We start from the raw sequence: 8,475 nt of genomic DNA, 5'->3' as shown, positions 1-8,475 counted from the left end.
CTGAGCTGAAATCAAGAGTCAGTTGCTTAACTTACTGAGCCACCCAGGCCCCTCTTACTTCTGAAGGAGTTTTTCAGGGTATAGAATTCTAAGTTGGTGTTTTTTCCTTTCAACATTTTAAATATTTCACTCCACTCTCCTTGCTTGCATGGTTTCTGAGAAGTCAGGTGTAATTCTTATTTTTCTTCCTCTATAGATATGGTATGGTTTCCCCCCAGCTTCTTTTAGGATTTTTTCTTTGTTTTTGATTTTTTCTAGTTTTACCTGAGTTTTAACAAAGCTCTGGGAAAAGTGTGTGTGTGTGTGTGTGTGTGTGTGTGTGTGTGTGTGTGTGTGTATGAGTGTGTGTGTCTATGTGTGTATATTGCTTAAATAAATTCTAAAACAAATTATCTCTGATGCTCAGCAACAAGACAGACAACTTCTTTTTTTATGAATAACTTCTTTTCTTCTTTAGGATATTATTATTTCTTCTCCTCCTTCTTTCTTGTATCTTTTTTTAATTTTATTTAAAAACATGTTTGTAAATGCTTATTCATTTTTGAGAGAGAGACACACACAGAGTGTGAGTGGGGAAGGGGCAGAGAGAGAGAGATGGAATCTGAAACAGGCTCCAGGCTTTGAGTTCTCAGCACAGAGCCTGATTTGGGGCTCGAACTCATGAGCCCTGAGATCATGACCTGAGCCAAAGTTGAACATTTACCCCACTGAGCCACTCAAGAACCCCTTACTTTATTTTTGAATTTTATTTTTTGAGAGACTGTGAGTGGGGGAGGGGCAGAGGGAGAGGGAGAGAATTTTAAGCAGGCTCTATGTCCAGTGCAGAGCCCGATGTGGGGCTTGATCTCACATCCATGAGATCATGGCCTGAGCTGAAATCAAGATGTAGATGCTTAACTGACTGAATCACCCAGGTGTACCACTTTTTATTTATTTATTTATTTATTTATTTATTTATTTATTTATTTAAAGTAAATTGTACCCCCAATGTGGGGCTTGGACTTGTGACCTTGAGATCAAGAGTGATATCCTCTACCAACTGATCCAGCCAGGAGCCCCTTTTCTTATTCTTTACTTCTTATCCTCCTCTTAATTTTTCTCCTTCTCCTCCTTCTCCTTCTCCTTCTCCTTCTCCTTCTCCTTCTCCTTCTCCTTCTCCTTCTCCTCCTTCTCCTCCTTCTCCTCCTCCTCCTCCTCCTTCTCCTCCTTCTCCCCCTTCTCCCCCTTCTCCTTCTCTTCCTCCTCCTCCTCCTCCTCTTCCCCCTCCTTCTTCTTCTTCTTCTTCTTCTTCTTCTTCTTCTTCTTCTTCTTCTTCTCATATTCCTCATCTGCCTTCCTTTTTATTCATCAACAATCTAACACTGAGTTCTTTGAATGAAGCCAGAACAAAACTTTACTGTTTTGTATGGTTGACTATCTTGAGTTATACCTATTAACAGTGCCTGTAAATGCAATAACTAATTTAACTAATTTTCAAGTCAATGAATCATACTATTTATACAAATGCACTTAGAAAGAGGGGTAATGGAATAGGAAAATCATAAGCATAGTTTCTATAGAAAAACACTTCTTTTTTTTCCCGTGTGCTCAAGTTGCTTTGGCTAAAAATGTAACTGTGAAGGACACCGTTTAGTATATACAAAACTACACTTTCTTGGGTGCTCTGATTGTTTGATTCAAGACATATCATGGAACTGTTATTTTAAAAGATTATTTTCTCACATTTTCATGGTTCAAAAACTCATAAATATTGGTTATGTTATTGTTGTTACTGTGTGAAACCTGAGCCCAAACTGACCATTCAAAGCGCACTATCCGAAGGAGGACCATTTCCTAAACATACTGTTTTCAAATAACAAGTACAACTCTGAACCTCAGTCTAGGAAAGCTGAATGTCATGACACTCATTTCTTAAATGAACTGTAAAATTTTGTGTGTTTGTGGGGGAGATGTTTTGAATTACAGGCTGTGAGAGCTTGGTGTTTAATTTTTAGACGAAGTTGCTTTTTCCTTTGTAAACTCATCATTTGTCTCTATACAAGCTTAAACTTTGTCCTTATTCTAATTCTTTGGAAGTTAAAAAAGAATCTTCTATAAATAAAATTTCTTCATCAGCAATGCTTTTACTTACATTTTGTAATAATGATTGATGGTCAATGCCATTGAAAATAATTTCCATTGAGGAGATTTGTCTACCCTCTTAAAAGCCTGTTTCACTGTTTGGAATCATTTTTGCAGTGAAATGTTGCGATGTGGACCAAAACCAAAAACCAAATCAAACCAAACCAAAACAACACACAACAAAAAACCGAAAAGAAACAAACAAGAAAAACTAGGGTTGAAACATGCAGGCAGTGTTAACATATATTTGTTAAGCCCTGAGTAAGTAGTAGATATTGACCAGATGTTGAGTTACAAATATAAATAAACCCTCAAGATGCTCATGGTAGTAAGAAAGCAGCCCCAAAACTATAGAGTATAATGCTGACTATTGGGTGCCTCGGGAGAGGTATTGATTGTAAGGGTGCTTTAGCTCTGACATTGACCACCTTATTGATTAGTAAGGTCGGTTTAGTTGACTTGGCTAGCTAGGTGCATATTTTTCCTCTCTCCCTCTCTGCCCATGTGTCTTTAGAATCTTATCACAGAGGACAAACCCACAAGGTGAGAAAGGGACATTTATTAGCCAAAACTTAATGTAATTATAAATAAAATATTCAGGGGAATGCCACAGGGGGAAGGCATTATTTGAATGAGTCCTTGAAGGATGAGTGCTATTTTGACAGTGGAGAATGAAGACAGGTGTATGAAAGACATTTCATAGACAAGGAACAGCATGGGCTTGATGGTAAGCTACAAAGGGTATTGCAGGAGGTAAAATTATTAGAGAATGACAGGACATGGCTATGGCAGTAGGTTCAAAAGAGTGAGACCATCCCTCTCTTAAAAAGTGAACTCAGAGTGTATCAGTTTTGAAAAGAAATATTTTGAAAGAATAAGAGATGAGAAAGATGTTGAAGACAAGAATGTGCTCAGTAAAATAATTTGGAAACATCTTCTAGATAGTTGATTTTACATACTTGCCTGTGTGTCTGCCACTTGGGGAACTGGGTAAATCCCATGACAAAATATTACTTTATTCACTCCTTCAAGAAATGAGACTATGCTACGGATCTTAAGATGTTCCCTAATATGCAGTGAAATTTCAGGGCCTGAACTTTTATTTACGAGAGAGTAGAGAACATCAGGTCTACAGTAGAATGAGAACATTCTTCCTCTATTTAGCATTTTCAGCTGACAGTTCTGCAGAAGAACTGTTTCATTCCTGACTTTTCCATCTCACTGTTGACAAGGGGAGGCTATATTAAAAGTACCCAGAAAACTGTTCCCCTTTAAGATTAATACTTGTGCAGATGAGTGGGCATTACGGTGTGTTTGGTATCTGAACAGCACATGCTCTTAAAAGGATGTTATTTAAGAAACTATTTCAATTAGGAGGAAACAAATCTGTTTAAAGCTCGATATACTAATAATCACGGTATTAAAAACACAGCTACGCAATTTTGTTTTTCATTTCTCTGGGGTTCAGGCTTTACATGTGGTTAGTCATGTGCAAAGCAGAATGAAAACTTCCACTGTCAATTTACGTTGATTCCCATCTGCCGTGAATGGTAACCCATGATCTTTTCTCCATCGGGTATTTTTGTTGTGTTCTTGTTGCTATTTTACAAAGAATCTGCAATCACTTATTCTGCGCGTCTCACCCGGTTCTTGAAAAGAGACAACACTTGAAAACATAATGGCCAGATGATCTCAGGATGCAAGAATCCTTCAGATGTTTGCTGGGAACTATTGAAAGATGCTTCAGTTTGACAAAAGCAGGAAATGTTAATTTTCAGCTCTTTTATAAATAGAGGGATGATCTGTAAAGGGAAAAATGTTGTCACAGCAAATGTACACTTGAGTGATTCAAACCTCATTAGTGGTTATATGATTCACTTTGAATATATTTACTGTAACAACTGGTAAACTGTGTTTCAAATTCAGCTGTTGAATGGATTATTTTTTTTTAAAACAAAACAGTTCTAAGAATCTATTTTTCTTTTTTTTTTTCTGATACAAACCAACTTTTTTTACACTTTTGTCCTTGGTATATATGCTGTATATAACCAATGATGAGCTCCCTCTGTCTTTTTTGGTTCTCACTCTACTCCTCTAGGCAAAATTCCTAACATATTTACTTGATGAAAACATATTAGCATTTTCCACTCGTTCTCAGAGCAGAAGGATGTGGGGATTATCTGGTAGAAGTGTATAGTAAGTAGAGAGTTACTTAATTATTAAAAATAAAGTTGCGATCCTCAAAAGACTATTGAACAAGATGCCCAAAGCAATTGACGTATGGTGATTCTTTTGTTAAGCATTTGTGTTTTGTTGAATACTTGACTAGGTATGGCCAATAAAAGAGAAATTCAAGCAGCGTGGTGATTTGGTGACTGTAAATGCAAGCAATTTACAATATGGTTGATGAAAAGAAATCTTTGTATAGAGCAGACATAATTTATCTCTTGGATATACCACAAGTTTATTTGAGGGGAATCCTTCTGACAACCAAATACTCCGAAATTCAGATAATCTATGCTTCAGACCAGCAGTCACGGAAAGAAAAGTCGTCTCTTTAAATTCATATGCTTTGAAAAAATATGATTACAAAAATAGCAGGTTTGTGGCAGATATTTTGGAAAATATAGAAGCATATAGGAAAAAAAGAAAAAAAGTGTAATTCTACTACTCATGACATTTAGAAGTATTTTGTTTCCTGTTTCCCGGTCTCTGCATGTGGAATTAAAAAAAAAATGGAACCATATTACATATACACTTCTGTAGCTCTTAGGAGCACAGCTTTTCCAAGTGCCTGCTTGAATTTCTCCATGCCTCACTGGGCCCTTTGAAAACCTGATTCCTTGCTTCAGAGATAGACATGGATCCACAAAGAATGCTGCTGTTTCATAGCCATGCCAACATGGATTTTCTTTGAAATGTGAGATGCTTGTTGAAAAGAGTAACTTTGCCTACTGGTTTGTGAAGGTTTAAGTATTAGAAATGAACAAGTATTAAAAATAACCATAAACGTTAATGCGTATTTTAGCAGGGATAGTTGAGGGAAGCAAAGCTTCTAGAAGGTTCATTCGACAGTGAGTGCAGCGTCCTTGAGATGTGTCTCCGACTCACAATCATCAAGGCGGTGAGAACAAAGTTAGCTGAGTTGGACGGATTTCACCTCTCCACGAGGTGATCACGCTTAAATGCTACCCGTTCCTCTGTTGGGTTTAAGTACGTTGTGATTAAGCTCTTGATTTTGGCATCTATGTAGGCTATTTAACTTTATACAGAAAAGCAGATGAAACAAAACAAAACAAAAAACCCCATTCCTTGACTGCAAACATTTGTGCCCTGATGAGTTCAGTCATATCACTTTCTTTTCTTTTTGAAGTGTAGCTAGAGAAAGGAAAAAAGGGGTCACACTGACAGCAAAGAGAAAATTACTTTACCACAGTGGGTGGATAATATGCTGTGAGGTCAGATTCTTAAATACTGTGGTTGGAATCTTTTTTTTTTTTTTAATTTTTATAAGGCTGAATGATTTTATTACCACTTATAACCCGTGTGACTCTGAAAGCTAAAATAATCTGGGTAATCAAAATTTATGCTTTAGGACAGAAGATGATTATCTGTGGATGAGGGGAAGTAAATTCTTCTTTCCCCCATTTTCTCCGCTAATGACTGTGTGGGTGAATAACTTTTGTGAACCTTTTGGCTTTCATTCGGTGGTGGATATGGGGTGGGGGTGAGGAGGGGAGGCCCTCCTGTGAAATATCACATGTTGGTGGCCGTGGACAGTGAATTAGACAAGTGACTGAGGAATTGGAAGCTTTATTCAGAGCAAAAGGACCACTCAGAGTTGCTGCAGAGGAGGCTGATCTCAAGACGTTTGGCCTCCCCTTTGAGGGTCCATTCCTTAAACTGTTGAGTTTTATTTTTCTCATAAGGTTATTTTAAACGAAAACAGCTCTCACTGTACAGACTCACTGTACAGGAGTCACATCATTTTTAAAAAAATTATTTATTTTTTAATTTACATCCAAGTTAGTTAGGCTATAGTGCAACAGTGATTTCAAGAGTAGATTCCTTATTGCCCCTTACCCATTTAGCCCATCCCCCTTCCCACAACCCCTCCATCAACCCTCTGTTCTCTGTATTTAAGAGTCTCTTATGTTTTGTCCCCCTCTCTGTTTTTATATTCTTTTTGCTTCCCTTCCCTTATGTTCATCTGTTTTGTATCTTAAAGTCCTTCTATGAGTGAAATCATATATTTGTCTTTCTCTAAGTTTGCTTCGCATAATACTCTCTAGTTCCATCCACGTAGTTGCAAATGGTAAGATTTCACCTTTTTTGATTGCTGAGTAATAAGGAGTCACATCATTTTTGAGAGTCATTCCTCCCCATGTTCAGCGAGATGACTGGTTTGGGGTGTTTTAAATGAGGAGTTGGGGAGAATAGTGTTAAAAATAGGCTGAGTTTAATCTGGGTTCATGGATGACAGGACTTCCTGTTATCATTCAAATGTGAATGGATTCGATTTGTGGATTTCTGTCTGTTAGTTCAAGGAAAACTGTTCAGAGCAGAGATAACAGATTAAAGTATGTGAATTTCCTCCATAACTCACTAAATCCAATTATATCTGTCCCAGAGCCCCCACACATGAAGATGACAAGAAACCTCAGTCAGTTCCTGCCCATTCTTCCAGAAATGGACTTGTTTTCCAATGGTCCTACACAGTGCAGAAAAATAATCTCCAAAAAAAAAAAATCTGTGCATGTAGTGTTCTATTAATATACTTATTACAAAACATATAAAAACAGAAATACAGAGACTTGTGCAATAAAAATGTATTTTTTTAAGTCTTTAGATTTTAATACTAATGGAATAAATTTTTGTCATATTGTTATTTATGATTGTTGGCAAAACTTGATTGAATGTGCTTTATAGTTTGGAAGATACTGGTTTTATCAGTGATTCAAATGTTGGCTCATCAGTCCAGTTTAATTTCACACTTGGTTTTAATGAAAACAAAGCTGACAAAGATACCTAATAAAGATAAGTAGATTCATATGGATGAAATGCAAACTTGACTCCCCTTGTGAAATTATAACATTTTTTCGTATCTAATAAGAGGCAGGTTTTGTTGAATTCATCTGGTACATTTCCGTGTTCCATGATGTCACTGAGTTAGTGATTCTTATGCATGAGCACAATGGTGTTCCTTTGTTACATTTTTCACTGAAGGGTTTAAATCCGGTGAAATTTTTTGTATAGATGATTTTAAAACAGCCTAGAAAATTGTGTTTCTCAGTTTTTAAAGTGTAAGAAATGTGGCTTTAAAAAAATAGATAATATCCTTACTTAATTTTGGCAGCAAAATCACGTTTCCATTTCCAAACATCTGTTTTCAAAATGCTCTGTCTATACCTTAAAATTCTTTCAAAATGCGGTCATTTTTTCCCATTCACTTTTAAAATGTCAGCTTTACCTACAGGGGGCAAAGAAGGGTGTTTTTTGTTTCGTTTTGTTTTTTAAATCTTCTAGGTGGCTTAGTATTGACATTCATTTATTATCACAGAAAGGTAAACAAATTTGAAATACATATCTATTTATATATATATATATACATATATATATATGTATATTACAAGTTTGTAATATAGATTCATCCATATGAATCTACTTATTAATCTACTTACCTTTATATATGCGTTTTATATATACCTACCACTCTCCTATTAGGTCAGCTAACTACTGGGGCTGGTGTAGAAGAGCCTGACAAATGGATTATGTTTAAGTTCTGATTTTTTAAAATTGTTTTTTAATGTTTATTTATTTATTTTGAGAGAGAGAGAGACACACACACAGAGTGTGAGCAGGGCAGGGGCAGAGAGAGAGGGAGACACAGAATCTGAAGCAGGCTCCAGGCTCTGAGCCGTCAACACAGAGCTGGACACGGGCCCCAACTCGTGAACCTTGAGATCATGTCCTGAGCCCAACTTAAGAAGCTTAAGCAACCCAGGCGCCCAGTTCTGATTTTTTACAATTAAAACAAATCTAACCCTTATATAACTATAGGAGTATATTCACACCCGGGAAATGAGTGATGTGCTCTCTTTAGATGTGCCCTCTGACTTTTGACGCACACTGATGCCAGGGCGCAGTGTTTAAGCCCTTAAGGCTCAGTTGCTTCTGTGCCTATCTGGAACCTGGGAATATTTGGTGAGGCTGGGGCTTGGCCACCTAGTGTCCAGCCTCCCTATAGACAGTTGCTCATGTTTGAGGGTCAGCTACCTCACTGCAGTCCTACAAGGAAGGGAACCACTGTTCTCTGGACCCATGGGATGTTCCACTAGGGAGTTGAGAGTGTTT

The sequence above is a fragment of the Panthera leo genome, chromosome A1 (genome assembly GCF_018350215.1).
Source record: "Panthera leo isolate Ple1 chromosome A1, P.leo_Ple1_pat1.1, whole genome shotgun sequence".
Classification (NCBI taxonomy): Eukaryota; Metazoa; Chordata; class Mammalia; order Carnivora; family Felidae; genus Panthera; species Panthera leo.
Note: the sequence above shows the minus strand (reverse complement) of the source record.